The sequence below is a fragment of the Brachypodium distachyon genome, chromosome 4, assembly GCF_000005505.3.
Source record: "Brachypodium distachyon strain Bd21 chromosome 4, Brachypodium_distachyon_v3.0, whole genome shotgun sequence".
Taxonomy (NCBI): Eukaryota; Viridiplantae; Streptophyta; class Magnoliopsida; order Poales; family Poaceae; genus Brachypodium; species Brachypodium distachyon.
The window spans coordinates 25,350,727-25,358,651 of record NC_016134.3 but is presented as its reverse complement, the minus strand read 5'-3'; the positions used below and the strand labels follow the sequence as shown (position 1 = coordinate 25,358,651).

The 7,925-nt window shown below is 40.1% G+C and overlaps 1 long non-coding RNA gene across 3 annotated transcripts; it reads left to right on the top strand.

The window, feature by feature from the left end:
* Positions 1-3,645: 3,645 nt before the first annotated feature.
* Positions 3,646-7,138, top strand: LOC104584586. 3 transcript variants are annotated; one of them, XR_002965973.1, is made up of 7 exons: positions 3,646-3,808; positions 3,945-4,062; positions 4,200-4,308; positions 4,841-4,992; positions 5,564-5,665; positions 6,456-6,612; positions 6,790-7,138. It is a non-coding gene; the product is annotated as an uncharacterized LOC104584586 (long non-coding RNA). The 3 variants fall into 3 exon arrangements; XR_002965972.1 differs by having other exon boundaries at positions 3,647-3,808; positions 3,942-4,062; positions 4,841-4,921; XR_732372.3 differs by having other exon boundaries at positions 3,647-3,808; positions 3,942-4,062.
* The last annotated feature ends 787 nt before the right edge of the window (positions 7,139-7,925 follow it).

Below are 7,925 nucleotides of genomic sequence, written 5' to 3'. Positions count from 1 at the left end.
TTCCATCGGATGCCATTGGCCGTCTCTTTTGTTCAGTCTTTAAACAGCTCTCAACGACTGGACCTAGGTTTCTTCATGTTGATGCCACTCCATGCCATCAACTATCCTTGTGGTGTTTTCAAAACTCGACCATCACGTGTCGAATAGTATCTCCAATATCGTGCATCTCCGATATAAATAATGTACAACAAAGCGGTGCCCTCCCGGATCATCGTAGCCTTCATTTCCGTTATTCCTTTGCACGAACATCCCGCATGACCTTGATCTCTTGACCTTAATCTCAGCTTCTCCCAAGCTTCGTCCATCGATCCTGTCATCGACCATATTCCTACAGCTCCGGCAACACCTGAAAGCGAGCACATAAATAAGAAACTCAAGGTAAGTTTCAACACAACTCACGCCATGTTTTCACTTAAGAAGCCAATGGATCAGCATACCAATAGCAAAGCACTAAGTCCAAGCAAGATACATGTCATTACATAAGTATTCATATTATCCAAAGTATCCACATCAATGTTTCACCTAAAACTCTTCCCAATGTTACACATAACCTATGATTTCACAGTAAACATTGATAAGCATCCATCTTTTTACACAAAGAATAGTATAATTTAGATATTTTTACTTATGTTCAAACTAATGGGTGAAACTCTTTATTACCTTTTATGACAACATCATAGATAACTTGAACTCATTACTAAGCTAGAAAGCCACTAAAACGATCCAAAGATGTTGATGACAAAAAAGATTCTTGCCTGCTATATGACGCATGCTAGCTTAAGCTATTTTCTTTTAGGGAAGCATGCTAGCTTAAGTTGTATATCATATAGGCAGGGCAGGAAATTAACTAAACTGGACTTGGATCTTCTCATTGCGAAAAGGAAAGAAATCAATGTGCCCAATAATAATGTCCAAAACAAACAGAAGCAAGCACTTGAAAAGCAAGTTTAGCATGGTCTTAAGACATGATCATACCTCGGAATATTCTCAAGACCAAACCCACTACCAGTTCACGTCAATGTGAAGTTCCGTTACATTGGCTTGTTACTTTGTCTAACTGCAAGCTTGATTGGGATATATAGCTTGTGCTTGTGCTTGTGCTTGTCCTTGTTTTGCTCTGTTCTCTACACGCATATGCTTGCTATCTGCGCCTTGAATCTCTCGATCTGATGACCAAACTCGTGATGGCGAATCTGAGAACTATTTTAGAATATGAGTCGTGTCGTCATCATAATTAAATTGAGTTTAACTGATCAATACAAGACAAAAATTGCATGATTATCACCACCACCACTCACTGAATGGTCAAGATGATTCCCCTTTGAGTTCTCCATAATGAAGAAATTTCTGTGCTACCTAAAATTAATATTGTATTTGTGTTATATGGACCAACACAAAATAATCAGAAGTTATGATTTTCTAGAGTTTCTTATTTTCCCTGATCTTTTCCCAAATTTCTGATATTTTTTATGTCAATATTTTTTTCATGTTATTGAGTTTGTCAACACGTCTTTCCACACCACCATGTCATAGCCCTTAGGTTTTCAATATTTTCTCGGATACTTATTTTTTCCTCAATTTGTTATTAGGACGTACTAGTACAGTGCCCGTGCGTTGCCACGGTCACTTAGAGTGCGTTTGGTTTGCCGTGAAGTAAAAGTGGATAGAGATATCCATTGATGGTGTGTATAAAGATATTTCTTTTCTGTGTTTGGTTGTCTAACATGGATGAGCCAGGTTGCTATTTGATTGTTGTTTGGCTTCTAATTAACCTGGATGAGCTGGATTGTGGTAACATTTGTGTGCCAAAATGAGATTACCTCCTCAATATAATGATAATGGATAAAATTCTCCAAGATTTAATACAACATTGATATGCGTATATGACCAACAACATAAGTCACCGTTATTACCAACATAAACAAAAGAGAAGAGAAGGGGGAGGGGTCAGTAACGAATAGAACAGAGAAAGATAGAGACAGAGACAGGGAGAGACGGAGAACGACAGAGAAGGGAAGTGGAGGAGGCACGTGCGGTCGGTGCAGGACCAGCTGCTCGATGATGGGGTGCACCAAGGAAATGCCTCTTGCGGGTCTACAGCCACCGCCCCCTCACCCAGCTCCTCTGTTGGTCGCCTCGTGCGGGAGGGAGCAGCGCTGACGGGGGGAGGGAGCGGCGCCCGGGCGGCAGAGAAGAGCAGCATCGACGGCAGGAGGGAGCGGCGCCCGCACGGTAGACAAGAGCAACGCCGACGGCAAGAGGGAGCGGCGCCAGCGGAGCAGACGGGAGACACGTCGGTGGCGGGACATTCCGTCGCATGCGCAACAGAGCAGAGCAGCACCGAAGTAGGGGGGATAAGTGCCGGTGGCGGGCAGAGGGAAGGCAAGAGGAGATGGAGGGGGACGGCGGTCACAAGAGGTCGGGAGGAAGAGTAGTAGAGACAGATCGGTATTGGGGTCAGGGAGAGATCCGGGGAAGGAGACGCATATATGCAGAATAGCCCATATAATTTGGACCGCGGGTTGAATTATCAAAACTTGAAGGGGCAAATTGCAAAGTTTACGGACGGACGACGACGAAGGAAGCGTTCCTCCCTTTATTATTTGGGTAGATAATTTTACCATTTTTCTATTATTGTTTGAGTTTTCTAATTTTTCTTGACCTTATTTTTCTCTATTTTCTTATTTCCATTTGATATTCCTCCGTCTCCCAGTCTTAAGAAAATCAATGATCCTATTGACCTTTTTCTTATTTTTTTCTTTATTTTATGATTTTCCTATGAATCTTTTTCTTGGCATTTCTCCTTCATGTACATTTGAAGGTAGAGCAGGAAGACATGAATCTGTCCACACTACGAGGCAAATATTCCTTGTTTAATGCCGGATTTGATTCCTCTCAGCGTGCAGCGGTGGGCCCAAGCAGGTTCCAAAATTAACCCATCAACAATGATTGTGGAAAATGTTATTCTCTCCGTCTCAAAATAAGTCACGGTATTATTACATACCTTGATACACAGAGTTGGATAAAGTAGTGTAGCAGTGTAGTATAATTTTCATGTGTTGTATCATATGTATGCATGCACGAGAAGCTAGCTATTACACTACAAACAAGATTTCTATACAAAACCAAATTACTTATTTTGGGACGGAAGGAGTATTATGATATACCATGACACACATAGTTGGATAAATTATTATAGTATTATTTTCATGTGTGGTATGCACCAGAAACTAGCTATTACACTAACAAACAAGTACTCAGATAAAAAAATATTCAATTTTACGTTGTTTTGAACTAATTTTGAAGGACAAGTTTTTTTTTTTTTTTAGAAAATTTTGAGGGACAAGTGTTTTAGATACCCATACCGCACACACACTATAAGCTCCGGCACTCGGAACCCTTCTTACGGCTTCACTAATCAGCAAAAATGAAGTATTTTTTGAAGGTAAAACAACGGTAGAAATAAAAAGCAACAGTTAAACGGTAAAGCAACGGTAGAAATAAAAGGCAACAGTTAAAAAAGAAAAAAAATGAAGTATTTTTTGAAGGTAAAACAACGGTAGAAATAAAAAGCAACAGTAACGGTACTTGTCGGGACGAATCGTGCACGTCCATCTCGTTGTAGCTCCACCGTTAGATAACTGAAGAAAAGGAAGAGGGTGCTCCCGTACAAACGCATCCTCTTCCTCGCTCGCCAATGCCGGCCGCCCCGTCGCCGGGGACGACTAGGACTTCCTCCCCGGCAACCACAGCCTGCTGCAAGGGAACACACTGAGGAGGCCGCGGTGTCTCTATTGTTCTTCCTCTGGTAACCAAACGGTTCTTGCATTCGCAGCTCCTCACCGGTTCAAACACGCTCATTTGCTCACCACCTTCCTGACGAAAAATGCTTGCTTACAACCTGCTCGATGAAATGCCAGCTTACGAATCATATTTTTCAGAAGCTGTTTGTCTGAACCTACATCTGGCGACCACTTTCCACTCCGGACTCCTTTCTCGATTGAGTTCCTCCTCCGGCCTCCGCCCATTCGCCCGGAGGAGTCAACTCGTCGACGGCATCAGGTCCGCATTACCCGCTTCTACTTCCTCTCCATCTCCTTCCTGTCGAAACAAGGTTCTAGGCGATTTAGTTGGTTCTTGGGGTGTTTATGGTACATGTTTAGTTAGTCCTCGTTTTTGCTCGTTTTTGCTGTGTGCAGCTGCCGTTGTGAGGGAGTGCTTGGAGCCGGTGATGGTGTGGCGGTCGGCGAGCATCCGATTCCGAGGTGGTGCCGCTTGAGACTGGACTAGGCAGCTTCTGCGCGGCCGGTACACGTCTATTCTCATACTATCGTCTTGCAGTTCTCTAGCGTTTACAATATAGAAGCAAAACATTATGTGTAGCTGAATACTACATGTTTGTTTACAACCTAGAAGCAACAGACTGTGTAGTGCTCTCACTCTGACAACGTTGCACTTGAATGTTTTTTGCATCAGTTTCAACTGCAATAGTATATTTGAAACTGGGGCAAGGGAAATAGGCAGCCTATCAGAAAGGCTCAAAGCTATATAAGGCCAATATATGTTTTAGGTTCCTATAAATAAATAAGTGTCACAAAGCAGCTGGTTTTAGAAGAAGAAAAAGGGTGAAGCTTCCAAACTAACAGTAGATAACATTTGTATGGATAAAGATAAAATAATGAACCTATATAAAGGTCCTCACCAAATTATAAAAGAGCATGAACTCTATTTACTAATTACTTCCATAATACCTAGAACTTTGTTTGAAATGCTGGCCAAAGCCATAAAACTTTAAAACTGTATTAATTTTCCAAATGTTAATTCATACTTTTGTTTTCAGCATAGAAGGTATGTATGACCGCTATCAACAATTTGCTGGAACAAGAAGGAACCTGAAGAAGGAGATTCAAGTAGCAACAGTGTAAAATAGCTTTACTCGGTGGCATTACGCCCGTGGCATTGTTCCGCCTTGCACAGCTTACATTTTTTTAGGTGTGGAGCCTTTGTTTTTCTGAAGTTGCCATGAAAATGCGCTATGCAAGCTAAAGGGTTTTGTAATCAAGTACTTCCTCCGTCCCAAAATAAGTGACATGAATTTGTATAGATTGTTATGCAAATCCACGACACTTATTTTGGGACGGAGTAAGTATCTGTTTAGACTATCCACAGGACTGGCAAAGTAAACATGATAATGGTTAAATTTTGTGACTGTATCTATACTTACATATCTCTCTGAATAGATATTTTGGTTCTGAATCAGGATGAATATCCTTCAAATATACAATCAAGACTTAAACATCCAAACAGAACTATTGACATTCAACCTCAATATCAGATCTGGGTTTCGAATACTTAAACATTCAAACAGAAATATTGACATTCAACCTCAATATCAATATCATGTGGTATTGGCATTGGAGCCAATGCAATGCCAAGCCTCCCAATGTCTACATCCAAACAAAGCCTTAGAGAGATTGCCTCCTGGTAGCTTCACTTTTCATAATGTCTCCCAGTATGTTGCTTATGGTATTTAGCCCTAAGCTGATTATGTATGAACCTGCAGGTCTCTTCAAAACAATGTTGACGACTCAGATGCTAATAAGCCAGAGAAATTCGATAAACTCCTCACAGATGCTTTATGGAATGGAATACAAAATCCAAGAAGGTATACTCAAATGGCTCTGTCGTCACTTCTGATTAATTTCTTTATCAATGAATCAAGTTTCTGTGTCCAGTTGGATCCTTGTGCCATCAAGGAAAAAATGGCTCCCTTTTGGCCATTTGTCACTAATTTGGCAGCTCACAGCTTTATCATTACCTTAGTTTCAGTAGTTTCAATCTGGACACACTAACTAGGCATAACTAATACATGTTGGTTTCTTGACAGAAATATTTTTCTCCTACTGAGCAGATATTGTTATTATGCAGTGGTGTATGGCATCTAGTTTCCATTTTGATTATCTATTTTTATGCAGACTAAGTAAAAATTCAATAAATACATGCCTTGTTGAGACACTGAGCCTGAATGTCTATTTCTATTATTCCCAGTCACCCGGTGTGTTAACAAATTGTGCTACTTCTCTATGCATATCATGTGAATCTTACTTAGTGGATGATAGCAAACGAGAGAGATAAGATTTGGTCCTACCACTCTTAGCCATAGGTTATATGAACGGCTAATCTTAGCTTCTCAAATAAAAAAGTAATCTTATATTTTGTTTGATCTGGGACCATTTATATGACAATCTCATTGCCTCATATCCATGCTGTCCGCTGATCTTCTCTATGGATGCTCATCACAATCTCTAATCGGTTTCCTGCTAACTCATTATACATATTTTTGTTGGGGATCCTAGCCTAGGTGCAGGCATGCACATAGTCCATTTACAGGTTATGATTTGTTTGAGGTGCCTGATTGATGATTTCCTGGTCGGTTTCAATTTGTTAATCTGCAGAGGTTTCTTTTTAGTGCACGTGAGGTGTGAAGGAACTGGGAACAATAATTTATCTTATCATGTCTAATACGTAGAGAAGGTACGATGGCATTGGTAGATCATCAAACTTTGGTGAACCAGCAAAGCGATCATCGGCCCCTCCCACATCGGTCGTACAGTAAGTTCACTTTTTGACTGAAATCCACCCTCTCAAGTTTGCAGTATGATTTTTTGGTGTGACACATCATCATGCATGTGTGATTCCAATGGATGAGAAGCTATCCCTAACAATTAACGATTTCGAATCAAAATTCCACTCAAACTAAGTTAAGTGGATCCTCAATGTTCTTCACAGAGCTAGCTTGCAGCCGAATAAGGAATTAGCAAACAAGATTGCCAGCAAAGCTGAGGCGCTGAAGGGATCTCCACGTCTTCCAGCAAAATTAAGCATGTAATCGTTTCTTGGCCTCCAATCAATATATTTTCGGTAGGCTTTGCCTCCTGTTTCTGTTAAAAAAAAACTAAAGGAGTGGTGAACCAGAGTGAGTTCATTTGGTACAGGCAAGTATAGGTGTTGCCATCTTTATTTGGCAGTGTAAATATAGCAGTAATGCAATCATATGAATTACTAGATCCTGATGGCGCGCGTTGCCGCACCCATCCATTTTGACAATATAAAGAGGCAGAACACAAATATCTAAGAATGCCACACCCATTCAGATTTTTAAAAGTTTTCGGCAATTTGCGAAGACACGAGGCATGACGTTATGTTAATCAAATTATGATATACATCTTGTTGGTATTTCGCCATGTCCAAGCTGTTAAAAAAGAAATGTGTTCTCTATCTAGTAATTATGTACTAAAATAATTAGCAGATGATATAGCGGCGATTTGTTTTTTTTGGTAGCAGCGATACGATCAACACAAATAATTTGCTACACCGACATAAGACATCAAAATTTCAGAATTGGATCGGAGGATCGTGGAAAGGCGGGAACTTACTACAGATGCCACGGTTAATGCATCAAAGTGCTTGTTGTTTCTTTTGAAATTTTGCTCCTCCAAAAATAGGTTAATTATCTAATCCTGGGACTTGTTACAGCATAAAGGGTGCATCACTCCATTTGCTTTATTTTATTGTTCTCTCTGAGCCCTAAATCATGAATAGTCCCAGATTTTTCAATTTCAACTGTCATGGCGATAGGTTTGCAATATGTCATACAACTAAAGATATGTTACAGAAAAGCAAAACAATTAAAATGGCTGACCCAGTTGTTCTAACTGTATTAGAATTGCATAGGCCCTAAACTCTGAAATATTTTTCCAATCTAAAATGAAATTAACCAAGAAAATTATACCAGAACATCATATAGAATAACAATAGACAGATAGTTGCAAAAAGGACTTTAAATTCATAACTATTTAATGAACAAGTCAATAGGACCTGCAGAAGTAATAATATAGCGAAAGAAAGAAATATAAAATCATGGT